Source organism: Heptranchias perlo, unplaced genomic scaffold (genome assembly GCF_035084215.1).
Source record: "Heptranchias perlo isolate sHepPer1 unplaced genomic scaffold, sHepPer1.hap1 HAP1_SCAFFOLD_62, whole genome shotgun sequence".
Lineage (NCBI taxonomy): Eukaryota > Metazoa > Chordata > Chondrichthyes > Hexanchiformes > Hexanchidae > Heptranchias > Heptranchias perlo.
In genome coordinates this window covers 3452086-3466315 of record NW_027139644.1, presented here as the reverse complement: position 1 = coordinate 3466315, position 14230 = coordinate 3452086, and the positions used below count along the sequence as shown (strand labels likewise).

The 14230-nt window shown below is 44.7% G+C and overlaps 1 non-coding gene across 1 annotated transcript; it reads right to left on the bottom strand.

Annotated features, from left to right (window-relative positions):
- Positions 1-2264: 2264 nt before the first annotated feature.
- Positions 2265-2336, bottom strand: trnae-cuc (transfer RNA glutamic acid (anticodon CUC)). Its single transcript has one exon. It is a non-coding gene; the product is annotated as a tRNA-Glu (tRNA).
- Between the last annotated feature and the right edge of the window lie 11894 nt (positions 2337-14230).

Below are 14230 nucleotides of genomic sequence, written 5' to 3'. Positions count from 1 at the left end.
AGACTGCACCTGTGAGTAGTTCTGGGCACCGCACCTTCAGAAGGACATATTAGCCTTGGAGGGAGTGCAGCATATGTTTACTGTAATGATACCCGGATTTCAAGGGTTGAATTACGAGGATAGATTACACAAATTGGGGTTGTATTCGCTGGAGTCTAGATGGTTAAGGGATAATCTGATCGAAGTTTATAAGATATTAAGGGGAACGGATAGGGTGGATAGAGAGAAACTATTTCCGCTTGTCGGGGATTCTAGGAGTCGGGAGCACAGTCTAAAAATTCGAGCCAGAAATTTTAGGAGCGAGATTAGAAACATTACTACACACAGACGTGATAGAAGTTTGGAACTCACTTCCACAAATGGCAATTGATACTGGCTCAATTGCGAAATTATATCTGAGATTGATAGCTTTTTGGCAATGAAAGGTATTAAGGGATATGGGCCAAAGGCAGGTGTATGGAGTTAGATCACAGATCAGCCATGATCTTCTCAAACGGCGGAGCAGGCACGAGGGGCTGAATGGCCTACTCCTGTTCCTGTGTTCCTATGATATTATTTATATGGAATTCTGACAGGTATTTGATAAGTTTCCACACAAGAGACTGTTGGCAAAAATTAAATCGCATGGAACTTGAGGCAAAGTATTGACATGGGTAGAGAATTGGTTCGGAGATAGGAGACAGAGAGTAGGGATAATGGGTACATACTCCAATTGGCAGGATGCGACTAGTGGTGTCCCCCAGGGATCTGGAACTGGGGTCTCAGCTTGTCACCATATTTATCAATGTTTTAGATGAAGGAACAGACAGTCGTATATCCAAGTTTGCTGATGACACTAAGTTAGGTGTGTAAGTAGTGTGTATGAAAGTGGAAAGTTGCAAAGGGACATTGATAGTTAAGTGAGTGGGCAAAACTATGGCAGATGGAGTTCAATGTTGGGTAATCCTCGTTGGAACTATGGTCAGGATATTTTCCAAATGGTAAGAAGCTAGGAACTGTGGAGAAGCAGAGAGAATTAACGGTTCATTTACATAAATCAGTAAAAGCTAACGGACGGGTCCAAAAATAATTTAAAAGGCTAACGGAATGTTAGCCTTTATCTCAGGGGGCTGGAATATAAAGAAGTGGTGGAAGTTATGTTCCAGTTATCTAAAGCTCTGGTTCGACTGTGTCTGGAGTAACTGCGTTCAGTTTTGGACACTGCACCGAAGGAAAGATAGATTGGCCTTGGAGGGGGTGCAGAGCATATTCACCAGAATGTTACTGGGGCGAGAAACGTTAAATTATGAGGACAGGCTGCAGAGATTGGGCTTATATTCCCTCGTGTATAGAAGATTGAGGGGCGGTCTGAGCGAGCTGTTTAACATGTTTAAATAATTCGATAGAATAGAGAGAGAGAATCAATTTCCTCTGGAGAATGAAGAACGAGGGGAACATAACCTTAAAATTAGAACCATGCCATTCAGGTTCGAAATCAGGAAGCACTTTTTTACACAAAGGGCAGTCGAAGTCTGGAACTCTGTCCCCCAAAAGGCTGTGGATGCTGGGGGTCAATTGAAGCTTTCAAGACTGAGATCGATAGATTTTTGTTGGGTGAGGGTATCGAGGGATAGGGAGCAAAGACGGGTAAATGGATTTGAGGTTCAGATCATCTCTGATCTCATTGAAGGGCGGAACAGGTTCAACGGGCTGAATGGCCTCCTCCTGTTCCCAATGGAAATGTTGAAAATATGCTTTGTTGAGGCTGTGACGTCTGGGTCAACCCCTGTCCAAACAAGGCAGGCCACATTTGGGTGTTTAATAACTTTGAAATGAACATTTTTCTTTTGTGACTGGTGCAACTTCGATCATTTGAATAGTTATGAAAGAGAATCAACGCACTCATTCTAACTTCTGGCTGACAACCAAAGCAGAGGTTCCTGTAGTGTAGTGGTTATGACGTTTGTTTCACACGTGAAAGCAAAAACATGATGTTGGGGCAAATTTATTTTTTCTCTGTGAAATAGCCGGTCCTGTTAAATTTAAGGAGCATTGAACATTTTAAACCGAGCCCTTCAGAATACAGTGTGCAAAATGAGAAGGGTTAAAAAGATCATCGCACAAAAGAAATTATTAAAGTTTTCCAACTTCCCTCAGTCGCCTTTCATTCTGCAACATAACGTTATCAGTTAATTAATGGTGATTAAAACAATCATTGTTTTTTTTTTTTCCCACAGACTTTGAGTCAGTTCATGCGACCAATATAACAAGTGATCAAAAGTTGCTTCCCTGACCGGGAATCGAACCCGGGCCGCGGCGGTGAGAGCGCCGAATCCTAACCACTAGACCACCAGGGAGGTCTGGTGGATAGGATTCGGCGCTCTCACGGTCTGGTGGTTGGTTTATCAGATATAATATGGATTTCCCTTTCTCTGTGATTCAGCTTTTAATTCTTTTTAGCTCATGATTGCGGATATTCCCGTCATTAAATAGGAATAAAGTACAATAGGCTCAGGAAAACCCGGGGAGGTGGCAACCCGCTCACCGAGCCTTTCCAGCAGCATTTATCTTAGCAAGCACTGGAGTGAGTGAAACTTTCTCCGGTTTGGTTGGGGGGGCGGTTCGCAATATCTGGGCCCCCTCTGTTGGTGAGAAGCTGCTGAACAGCGCAGCCAGGCCTGACCGCTCGCAGGAATCAGGGAAATCACCAGGCAGCACCAATCTCACGGACTGTCTGCATCTCAACGACCGGGTTCAGGTTAATCACGTGGGGGTTAATCGACCCCCGCGCCCGGATTCGGGGGTTTATCGAATTTAATCCCGTACATATCTTTATATATATTGCAGAGAATACAGCACGGCACAGAAACAGGCCATTCAGCCCATCAGGGTAAAGAAGTTTCCCTGAATTTCTTATTTGACAAGAACTTCTGTAGTAGAAAATATAATACAGTGTATAATCTAATAATATATTGACATATATGTAGTATCGACAGCAGAGAGTTCATTCGGCCCGACTTCTATTTCTATCTTACAACTACTTCTTGTATGTATAATACAATATCATATATATTTGTATAAATATTACATAGAATGCAGCACGTCACAGGAAAAGGTCATTAGGTCTTTGTGGGTAAAGATTTTCCGCTGAATTCCTTATTTGACAACAACAACAAATTATTGAATATGTAATACAATATAATATATAATATCATTATGTAGTTATACATATTTTACATTGAATGTACAGTATAGCACAGTATAGATCAGAGGCCATTCGGCCCAACTGCTATTTCTATTTTACAACAACATCTTCTTGTATATATATATATATAATGCATACAAGAAGATGTTGTTGTAAAATAGAAATAGCAGTTGGGCCGAATGGCCTCTTTCTGTGCCATGCGAAATTGTATGCTATATAATATATATATAGCATACAATGCAGCATGGCACAGAAAGAGGCCATTCGGCCCATCTGGGTAAAGAGGTTTCTCCGGGATTCCCTGTTTTACTACAACAACAACATTATATAAATTTGTATACTACATCGAATTACATGGAATGCACAGTGATCCCACCGTGATCAAGTGATCCGACCGTGCAACCAGTTATCCCACATTGATCGCAGTAGCCCAGTGATGCCACAGTGCACCCAGTGATAGTGCCGCAGTGATCCACAGTGTCCCAATGATCCACAGTGCACCCACTGATCCTACAGTGATCGCAGAGTTACCCAGTTACACTACAGTGCACCCAGTGATTCCACAGAGCACCCAATGATCACAATGTCCCAATGATCCACAGTGCACCCAATGATCCCACAGTGATCGCAGAGTGACTCAGTGATCCAACAGTGCACCCCGTGATAGTGCACCAATGATCCACAGTGTCCCAGTGATCCACAGTGCACCCAGTGATCCCACAGTGATCGCAAAATGACATGTGGTCCTACGTGCACCCAATGTTAGTGCCCCAATAATGGGCAGTGCACCCAAAGATCCCACCGTGATCCCAGAGTGACCCAGTGATCCACAGTATCCCAGTGATCCCAGTGCACCCAGTGATCCAACAGTGCACCCAGTGATAGTGCACCAATGATCCACGGTGCCCAGTGATCCACAGTGCACCCACTGATTCCACAGCGCAGCCAGTGATTCCACAGTGCACCCAGTGATCTCAGTGTCCAAACTGCAGCTGTGTAAAAGATTGAGGGACAGTCTTGATATACAACAACTTATGTATATAAAATAACATTTATATTATATAGATTTTATACATATAATTACATAGAATGGGTGAAGAAATTTCTCCTGTAATGCAATGAACCTGAAAAAAATGGCGGCCATTAAGGCGGCCACCTTGAACAAAGTGTCCACCATGTCCCACTTAGCTCACAGCTTCCCAGTGATCCCACAGTGTGGTTAATTTTCATCTGCCACATGACCACCCATGCCACCAGACTTTCTATATCCTTTTGAAGTCTATCACTATACTCTTTACTGTTTACCACCCTTCCAAGTTTTGTGACATCTGCAAATTTTGAATTTGTGCCCTGTGCACCCAAGTCCAAGTCATCAATTTATATAAAGAAAAGCAGTTGTTCCAGCACTGACCCCAGGAGAACACCACAGTACACCTCCCTCCAGTCCGAAAACAACCGTTCCCCACTACTCTCTGTTTCCTGTCCCTTAGCCAATTCTGTATCTATGTGGCTACTGCACCCTTTGTTCCATGGGCCGTATTTTTGATGATAAGCCTACCGTGTGGGAATTTATCAGACGCCTTTTGAAAATCCATATGCACCTTATGCACAACTGCATTGCCCTCATCCACCCTCTCTGTTACCTCATCAAATAACTCTATCAGGTTAGTTAAACACGTTTGGCTTTAACAAACCCGTGCTGGCTTTCCCAAATCAATCCACACTCGTCCAAGTGACTTTTAATTCTGTCCCGGATTATCATTTCTAAAAAATTTGCCCACCAATGAGGTTAAACTGACTGGCCTGCAGTTGCTGAGTTTATCCATACACCCTTTTTTGAACAAGGGTGTAACATTTGCAATTCTCCAGTCCTTTGGCACCACCCCCGCATCTCAGGATGTTTGGAAGATTATGGCCAGTACCTCCGCAATTTCCACCCTGACTTCCCTCAGCAACGTAGGATGCATCCCATCCGGACCGGGTGACTTATCTACTTTAAGTACAGCTAGCCTTTCAAGTACCTCTTCTTTATTAAAGTTTAGCTCATCCAGTATCACAGCTATATCTTTCTTTACTGAGACTCTGGCAGCATCTTCTTCCTGGGTAAAGACAGATGCAAAGTACTCCTTTAGTATCTCAGCCATTCCCTCTGCCTCAATGAGTAGATCTCCTTTATGGGCCCTAATCGGCCCCACCCCTCCTCTTACTATCCGTTTACTGTTTACATGCCTGTAGAAGACTTTTGGACTCCCTTTTATGTTGGCTGGCAGTCTATTATCCTATTCTATCTTTGCCCCTCTTATTTCCTTTTTCACTTCCCCTCTGAACTTTTTATATTCTGCCTGGTTCTCACTTATGTTATCAACCTGACATTTGTCATACGCCCCTTGTTGCCATTTCATCTTACTCTATATCTCTTTTGTCATCCATGGAGCTCTGGCATTAGTTGCCCTACCTTTCCACCTCGTGGGAATGTGCCGAGAATGTACCCGAACCATCTGCTCCTTAAAGGCCGCCCACTGTTCAATTACTGTTTTGCCTGTCAATCGTTGATTCCAATTTACCCGGGCCAGAGCTGATCTGATCCCATTGAAATTGGCCCTCCTCCAATTGAATACTTTTATTTAGAGTGGTCCGTGTCTATTTCCGGAGCTGTTCTAAACCTTATGATACTATGATCGCTGCTCCCTAAATGCTCCCCCACTGAGATTTGCTCCACTTGGCTTATCTCTTTCCCTAGAACCAATCAGGCAATGCCTCCTGCCTTGTTGGGCCGCAAACGTACTGGTTACGAAAGTTATCCTGAGCACGTTACAAAAATGCCTTCCCCTCTGTGCCCCTTATATTATTATTGTTATCCCAGTCTATATTAGGATAGTTGAAGTCCCCAGTTATCACTACTCTATAGCTTCAGCACCTCTCTGTAATTTCCCTGAAAATTTGCTCCTCAAAATCATTCCCACCAGTTGGTGGCCAAGAGAATACATCCAGTAGTGTAATGGCACCTCTTTTATTTCTTAACCATAACCAAATAGATTCTGTCCTTGACTCCTCCAGGACATCCTCTCTCTCAAGCACTGCAATATTCTCCTTAAACTATACTGCCACTCCCCTTCTTTTTTTCCCTCCCTATCTTTCCTGAACGCCTTGCATCCTGGATCACTTCCTCTTCCTCTACCCCTGGGACCCGGATCACGTTCTACTCCTGTCCTCCTTAGACCCGGATGAGGCTTTCCTCACTGAGACATTTAGAAAATCATAATATGATCAGGCAAAATCAAAATCGTTTTATGAAAACGAAACCGTGTTTGACAAATCTATCAGAGATTTTTGAGAAAGTAACTAGCAGGGTAGAATAAAGTATATCCAGTAGATGTAGTATATTTGGGTTTTCAAAAAGCATTCCATAACGTGCCACATTAAAGGTTTTTAAACAAGATAAGGGCTTACGTGGTTGGGGCTAATACATTAGCATGGATGGAGGATTTGCTAACAGGGAGAAAACAGTGAGTAGAGATAAACGGTCATTTTCAGACAGGCTCTAACTCGTGGGGTGCTGCAAGGATTGTTTCTTGGGCCTCAGCTAATTACAATCTATATCAATCACTTGGATGAAAGAACCGAATGTAATATAACAAAGTTTGCTGACGATACGAAGCTAGGTGGGAAAGTAAGCTGTGAGGAAGATTCAAAGAGTCTGCAAAGGGATATTAGACAGGTTAAGTTAGTGGGCAAGAAGCTGGCAGATGGAGTATAATGTGGGGAAATATGTGGTTATTCACTTTGGTAGGAAGAATAGCAAAACGGAATATTTTTCAAATGGTGAAAAATTATTAAATGTAAGTGCTCAAAAGGATTTTGGTATCCTTGTGCAAGAAACACATAAAGTTAACATGCAGGTACAACAAGCAATTAGGAAGGCAAAAGGTATGTTTGCCTTTATTGCAAGGCTGTAGGAGTACGAGAGTAAGAAACTCTTGCTATAATTATACAGGGTTTGTGAGACCGCATTTGGAGTACTGTGTGCAGTATTGGTCTCCTTACGTATGGAAGTGTGGAAAACGATAAATGTGGAAAACTATAAAGACCACATTAATGTAGAAATACATGAACAGTTACTTGGCCAAAAAAAAAGAGAAAAGCATGATGGATATTTGACCAAGTTAATGCATTGTGTATAATAGGTAATTAAGTTTTCGACAGAAGGATATACCTGCCTTAGAGGCGGTGCAACAAACATTCTCTGGATTGATTCCTGGGATGAGCGGGTTGTCTTATGAGGAGAGATTGAGTAGAATGGGCCTATTCTCTCTGGACTTTTGAAAATGATTGGTGATCTCATTGAAACATATATGATTCTGAGAAGGCTTAATTGAATAGATGCTGAGAAGATATTTCCCATGGCTGGAGAGTCTAGAACTAGGGGCATAGACTCCAGATAAGGCATCGGCCATTTAGGAGTTTGATGAGGAGGAATTTCTTCAACAAAGGGTTGTTAATCTTTCGAATTCTCTACCCCATAGGGCTGTGGATGCTGAGTCATTGAATATATTCAAGACTGCGATCGATAGATTTTTGGACTCGAGTGGAATCAAGGGATATGGGGATTGGGTCGGAAAGTTGAGTTGATGTCGAAGATCAGCCATGATCTGATTGAATGGCGGAGCAGGCTCAAGGGGCCGTATGGCCTACTCCTGCTCCGATTTCTTACGTTCTTTTGTTCTTCAGTTTGACGGGAGTGTTCAGTGACAGTGTGGGTACTTCCGGTTTTTGTTCAACGCGTGACGTCTACATGCGCCGGGGCAGCCGATGATATCACTCTCAGCATGTTGAAAAGCGATGGCTCCGTTTGTGACGCCGCTTCCAATGTCGCCACTCTCATCCGTTCTCGTTGAATGAAATGCGTTCTCTCTAAACCAACCTTACAGCTCACATTATGTAAAATAGTCAATGCTGTAGATTTATCAAATTCAGCCTCAGAGCTATGGTTATAACTCCCCGCATGATCTTGCAGTGCCCGTTCATTGGGCCCAATATTTGAAGGAGCCCACAAGTCAATTGTTGGGTTGGCGTGGCTTGGAGTGTTTTCAGAGTCAATTCGAGGTGGGAGGCTGCTCAATGTGAAGGCCTCACTCCCCCAGCAGACGGGAGTTTGGTGGGAGTTTTTACAGATCATGCTGATAACATTCGACAAGGTTCCACATAAGGGATTGTTAAATGAGAGCACATAGAATTGGAGGCAACCTATTGGCTTGAATAGGGAATTGATTAGTCGGTAGGAGACAGAGAATAGGAATAATGGATCTGTTCTCAAATTGGCAGGATGTGACTCGTGGTGTCCCCCGGTGACGTGTACTGGGACCACGGCTTTTCACTATATTTATAAATGACTTGGATGAAGGAATAGCTGTATATCTAAGTTTACTTATCAAACTAAGTTAGGTGGCGCAGTAAATAGTGTAGATGAGAGCAAAAAGTTGCAAAAGGACGTAGATAGATTAATTGAGTGGGCAAAACTGTGGCAGATAGAGTTCAATGTGGGAAAGAGTGAGGTCATCCCCTTTGGTCCTAAGAAAGATAGATCAGAGAATGTTCTAAATGGTGAGAAGCTCGGAACTGTGGATGAGCAGGGAGATTTAGGGTCCAAGTATAGAAATCACTAAAAGCTAGTGGACAGGTACAAAAAATAATTTAAAAGGTTACGGGAATGTTTTCCTTTATCACGAGAGAGCTGGAATGCAAAGGGGTGGAAATTATGTGACAGCTGTTCAGAGCTCTGGTTAAAAACCATTTGGAGAAATTGTGTTCAGTTCTGGGCACCGCACCTCAGGAAGGATATATTGGCCTTTTAGGGGGTGCAGCAGAGATTCACCAGAATGATACCGTGACTAAAAGGGTTAAATTATAAGGACAGGTTGCATAAACTAGTATTTTATTCCCTTGAGCATAGAAGATTAAGGGGTGATCTAATTGAGGTGTTTAAGATGATTGAATGATTTAATTAGGGTAGATGGAGAGTCCAGAACAAGGGGCCAGGACGTTAAAATTAGAGCTAAGGCGGTCAGGGGTGATGTCAGGAAGCACTTCTTCACAGAAAGGGTAGTGGGAATCTGGGACTCTCTCTGCCCTAAAACGCTGTTAAGGCTGTGGGTCAATTGATCATTTCAACACTGAGACTGATAGAGTTTTGTTAGGCAAGGGTATTAAAGGGTCTGGAACCAAGGCAGGTAGATAAAGTTAAGATAAAGATCAACCATGATCAACAACAACAAAAACTTGCATTTATATACCGCCTTTAATGTAGTAAAACATCCCAAGGTGCTTCATTGGAGCGATTATCAAACAATATTTGACACCGAGCTACATAAGGAGATATTAGGACAGGTGACCAAAAGCTTGTTCAAATAGGTAGATTCTGAGGAGCGTCTTAAAGGAGGAGAGAGAGGTAGAGAGGCGGAGAAGTTTAGGGAGGGAATTCCAGAGTTGGTGCCTAGGCAGCTAAAGGCACGCGCTCCAATGGTGGAGTGATTAAAACGAGGGATGCACAAGAGGCCAGAATTGGAGGAGCGCCGAGATCTCCGAGGGTTTTCTTGCTGGAGGAGGTTACAGAGATAGGGAGGGGCGAAGGCCATGGAGCGATTTGAAAAAAAGGATGAGAATTTTAAAATTGAGGCGTTCCCCGAACGGGAGCCAATGTTGGTCAGCGAGCAAAGGGATGCTGGTTGAATGGGACTTGTTGCGAGTTAGGATACGGGCAGCAGGGTTTTGGATGAGGTCAAGTATATGGAAGGTGGAATATGGGAGACCGGCCAGGGGAGCATTGGAATCGTCAAATCTCGAGGTAACAAGGTCATGGATGGGTGTTTAAGGAGCTGATGAGCTGAGGTAGGAGCGGAGGCGGGCGATGTTACGGAGCTGGAAACAGGCGGGCTTGGTGTGGTCAGAAACTCATCTCAGGTCGCCACGGTTGTGAGCAATCTTGTTCATCTTCAGATAGTGGCCAGTGAGAGGGATGGAGTCAGTGGCTAGGGAACGGAGTTTGCACTGGGGACCAAAGACAATGGCTTCAGTCTTCCCAATATTTAGTAGGAGGAAATTTTTGCTCATCCAGTACTGGATGTCGGACAAGCAATGTGACAAATGAGAGACAGTAGAAGGGACGAGGGAGGTGGTTGTAAGGCAGAGTTGGGTGTGGTCATTGTACATGTGGAATCTGACGTTGTGTTTTCGGATGATGACGCCGCGGGGCAGCATGTAGATGAGCAATAGGAGAGGGCCAAGGATAGATCCTTGGGGGACTCCAGAGGTAAAGTTGCGGGAGTGGGGAGAGAAACCATTGCAGGTGATTCGCTGGCTGTCACTGGATAGATAAGAATGGAACCAGGCGAGCAGTGTCCCACCCAGCTGGACGATGCAGGAGAGGCGTTGGAGGAGGATGGTGTGCTGAACCGTGTCAAAGGCTGGAAACAGGTCGAGAAGGATGAGGAGGGATATTTTGCCATCGTCACAGTCACATAGGATGTCATTTGTGACTTTGATAAGGGTGGTTTCAGTACTGTGGCAGGGGCGGAAACCTGATGGGAGTGATTCACACATGGAGTTGTGAGAACGATGGCCACGGATTTGAGAGGTGACATTATGTTCAAGGACTTTGGAGAGGAAAGGGAGGTTGGAGATGGGGCAGTAATTTCAAGGTCAGAGGGGATAAGGTGGATATTTTGAGAAGGGTTGTGATGACGGCAGATTTGAAGGGGGTGGGGGGGACAGTACCTGAGGAGAGGGAACCGTTATTAATATCAGATAACATGGGGCCCAGGACGGGAAGTTGGGTGGCTCGCAGTTTACTGGGAATAGAGTCGAGGGAGCAAGAGGTTGGTCTCATGGTCAAGATGAGCATGGGGACGGCGTGAGGGGAGACAGGAGAGAAACAAGAGAAAGATTTGAGTTCAGGGCTAGGGCAGGGGGGATCCGGAGGGGAAGTTTGGCTTGGTGGGCTGGGGGAAGGGAGGCAGCTGAACGGATGGTCTCAATCTTAGTGACAAAGAATTCCATGAGCTCCTCGCACTTTTCGTGGGAGGTGAGGTTGGAGGGGGCAGGGGAGAGGGGTTTAAGAAGATGGTTTATAGTGGAGAAGAGAAGCCGGGGGTTATCTTTACATTCCAGGATGATCCTGGAATAGTGAGCAGTTTTGGCAGAGGAGAGCAGGACCCGATAGTTCCCGAAAGAAGGCCCAAAATAGGGAGGTATTAGGAGGGATGCCAAAAGCTTGAAGCAAGAGATGGGTTTCATGGAAGGTCTGTAAGAAGTAAAGAACTTGCATTTATATTGCGCCTTTCAAGGCCTCAGGACATCCCAAAGCAGAAAATGAAGTACATTGTGAAATGTAGTCACTGTGGTAATGTAGGAAACGCGACAGACAATTTGCACACAGCAAGATCCCACACACTTCATTGAGATAAATGACCAGAACATCCGTTGCAGTATTGTTTGTTGATGGAGTAATATTGGCATGGAAACCAAGAAGAACTCCCCTACACTTTTTTGAATGTTGGCCGGGTATCTTTTACATCTGCCGAAGAGGGCAAATGAGCCCTCGCCTTAACGTGTCGCACAAAAGTGGGCACTTCCGACATTGTTGCGCTCCCTCAATATTGCCCCTCCAAAAGTGCAGCACTCCCTCAGTATTGCCACTCTTACAGCACTGCATTCCTTCAGTGCTGACCCTCCAACAGTACTGCGCCCCCTCAATACTGACTCTCCGACAGTACGGTGCTCCCTCAATACTGACCCTCCAACAGTACTGCACTACCTCAGTACTGACTCTCCGACAGTATGGTGCTCCATCAATACTGACCCTCCAACAGTACTGCACTCCCTCTGTACTGATCAATGTACCAAGTTTGCTGATGATACAAAGCGAGGTGGGAAAGTAAGCTGTGTGTAGGGCACAAAGAGTGTGCAAAGAGAAATAGACAGTGGGCAAGATGGTGGCAGATGGAGTATAATGTGGGGAAATGTGAGATTATTCATTTTGGTAGAAAGAATAGAAAATGTGACATGTTTTAAATGGTGAGAAACAATTAAATGTTAGTGTTCAGAGAGATTTAGGGGACCTTGTCCACAAAACATAAAGTCAACATGCAGGTATAGCGAGCAATTAGGAAGGTTAATGGTATGTCGGCCTTTATTGCAAGGGGGTTGAGTACCAGAGTTAGGAAGTTTTGCTACAATTGTACAGGGATTTGGTAAGACCACACCTGGAGTACTGTGTACTGTTTTAAGAACATAAGAACATAAGAAATTGGAGCAGGAGTAGGCCAATCGGCCCCTCGAGCCTGCTCCGCCATTCAATAAGATCATGGCTGATCTGATCCCAACCACAAATCTAAAGAACACAAGAAGTCGGAGCAGGACCCGGCCACATAGCCCCTGGGCCCTCTCCGCCACCCACAGGGCATTGACCGATCCGAACTCAGCTTCATGTCCAATTTCCTGCCCGCTCCCCATAACCCCTAATTCCCTTTACTTCTAGGAAACTGTCTATTTCTGTTTTAAATTTATCTAATGATGTAGCTTCCACAGCTTCCTGGGGCAGCAAATTCCACAGACCTACCACCCTCTGAGTGAAGAAGTTTCTCCTCATCTCAGTTTTGAAAGAGCAGCCCCTTATTCTAAGATTATGCCCCCTAGTTCTAGTTTCACCCATCTTTGGGAACATCCTTACTGCATCCACCCGATCAAGACCCTTCACAATCTTATATGTTTCAATAAGATCGCCTCTCATTCTTCTGAACTCCAATGAGTAGAGTCCCAATCTACTCAACCCCTCCTCATATGTCCGCCCCCTCATCCCCGGGATTAACCGAGTTTTGGTCTCCTTATCTAAGGAAGGGTACACTTGCCTTAGAGGCGGTGCAACGAATGTTAACCAGATTGATTCCTAGGATGAAACGGTTGTTATGTGAGGAGATATTGAGAATAGGCCCATATTCTCCAGTTTAGAAGAATGAGAGGTGATCTAATTGAAGCTTAGTAAATTCTTAGAGGGCTTGGCAGGGTAAATGTTGAGAGGCTGTTTCACCTGGAGAGTCTAGAACGAGGGGGCATAGTCTCAGGATAAAAGGTGGGCCATTTAGGACTGAGATGAGGAGGAATTTCTTCACTCGGAGGGTTTTGAATCGTTGGAATTATCGACCCCAGAAGAATGTGGATGCTGAGTCATTGAGTATATTCAAGGCTGAGATCGATGAACATTTGGACTCTAAAGGAATCAAGGGATATGTGGATAGGCCGGGAAAGTGGAGTTGAGGTCGAAGATCAGCCATGATCTGATTGAATGGCGGAGCAGGATCGAGGGGCCGTATGGCCTACTCCTGCTCCTTATTTCTTATGAGATTATGACCATCCTACAGCACAGTTCTCCCTCAGTACCGACCATCCGACAGGACAGTGCTCCCTCAGTACTGACCATCCGACAGCACAGTGCTCCCTCGGTGATGATCCGCATTGTCAGCCTGGATTATGTGTTCAGGTCTCTGGAGTGGGACTTGAACTCAACATTCTGACTCAGAGGTGAGAGTGCTACCACTGAGCCAAGGCCAGCACCTGAAATGGGGAGAGGGAGATGGAGGGGCTTAAGGAGACCACACTGGAGCGTGGATATGGCTGAAGGCACGGCTGTCAAAAGTAGGACAAATGAACTGTGGATGCACACGTTGTTATAAGTGGAGGAACGGAGTGGTGAGCGACTCACCAATCAAAAAGCCAGGGGTGGGATGGAATCTGTCGCTAGGACTTCCGAATTTTTAACAGTAGGAAATTGTATCTCATCTAAAACAGAATGTGGGCCTGACAAACACAAAGACATTGGAGTCATAGAATCATAGAAAGGTTACTCCACAGAAGGAGGCCATTCAGTCCATCGAGTCCGTGCCGGCTCTATGCAAGAGCAATCCAGCTCGTCCCACTCCTCCGCCTTATCCCCGTTGTCCTGCATTGTTTTTTCCTTTCAAGTACATATCCAGTTCCATTTTGAAGGCTATAATT